Here is a 1,232-nt window from a genome sequence, read left to right as displayed (position 1 = left end):
GCGTTGCTCTATTTGTCTTGTAAAGGGTGGGGCGTCTTCTATCATTGCCACTATCCCCCTTACTTCTAGGGTTCCAACTTCTAATAATTTCGTTCCACTTTGTTTTGGATACAGACAGAATTTATTGAATCCCGCATTCTGCAGGGCATCAATTTTCCCAGTATCGATGGTGTTGTTCAAGGCTGCAAGTATCTCTCCTTGTCTTGGGATTTCCGTCGCCATTCCAAATTTAATTATTTGGCACCCTTCCGCATGTAAAGCGTACAATTGTCCCTCTTGTGTATATGTGTTAAAGTAAACACTAAGTTTGGTGCCCTGAGGCTCACTAACAATTCTTTCTCCGATTGCGGCCATTCTAATCCTTTGGTTTGAATTGTGTTCACTTTGCAGGTCTCACACCACTAAATATCCAATGTACATGTAATGTGTCACTGTATAGTCTAACTATACCGGTCAAGTTATTTTATACACAGTCACAAACAATAGCAATAATCATTATCTCACACATATAAGTAAGAACAGTATATAGCTATTGCGTCACCGTATTTAAGCAGGGAAGTCCATTTGTGATGCAGTGTTACTAATAATTGTTCTCCCCTTTGAAACAAGGAAGGTACAAAAATGGTAAAGAGAGAAGTTGGAGTTCGAAAGAAAGGAAAGATAGAAATGTAGAAAGATAAGGAAAAAGGAAGAAAGGTGAAAAAGGGTGAGGAAAAGACAGAGAAAGTATACAATACAATACGAGTTATGAAAGTTGTGGCTTACGAAACAATGACTAGTGAAATCCACATGTTGATTGCGAGTGCGAAGCGATACCTTCTACAGTTCAATGCAAAATCTTCCTCTCCACGGTAATCTTTAGTAAAAGGCGAAAGATTAATACGATGTGAAGAGAAACCAGAGTCTCTCTTCAGTTTCGGGTTATGTGTCTATCTAAGAAAGAGTTCTCTCCATTTGAGGGTTAGGGGCCTACCATAAAAGGAGTTCTCACAAGTTTAGGATTCGGTGTTTACAATACAAAGAGCTCTGTCCAGCTAAAGGTTAGTTGTCTGCCGTAGAAAGAGTTCTCTCCAGTTCATGGTTAGGTGTCAACCATAATAAGAGTTCTCTCCAAATGAGGGTTACGTGTCTAGCGTATAATTTAATCACTTTATCACTCCTGACAATTCAAGTATTCACAAGTTCGTCATCAATGAATTTCTTGAATCAGATCATATTACCGAAAATAGAAT

The 1,232-nt window shown here is 38.6% G+C and overlaps 1 pseudogene; it reads right to left on the bottom strand.

Annotated features, from left to right (window-relative positions):
* Positions 1–832: 832 nt before the first annotated feature.
* Positions 833–900, bottom strand: LOC149785193 (U5 spliceosomal RNA; annotated as a pseudogene).
* Positions 901–1,232: the final 332 nt, after the last annotated feature.

Source organism: Sinohyriopsis cumingii, chromosome 13, assembly GCF_028554795.1.
Source record: "Sinohyriopsis cumingii isolate HCF-2022 chromosome 13, ASM2855479v2, whole genome shotgun sequence".
Taxonomy (NCBI): domain Eukaryota; kingdom Metazoa; phylum Mollusca; class Bivalvia; order Unionida; family Unionidae; genus Sinohyriopsis; species Sinohyriopsis cumingii.
The sequence above is the reverse complement of the archived record's forward strand: the minus strand, read 5'-3'. Positions and strand labels throughout refer to the sequence as shown.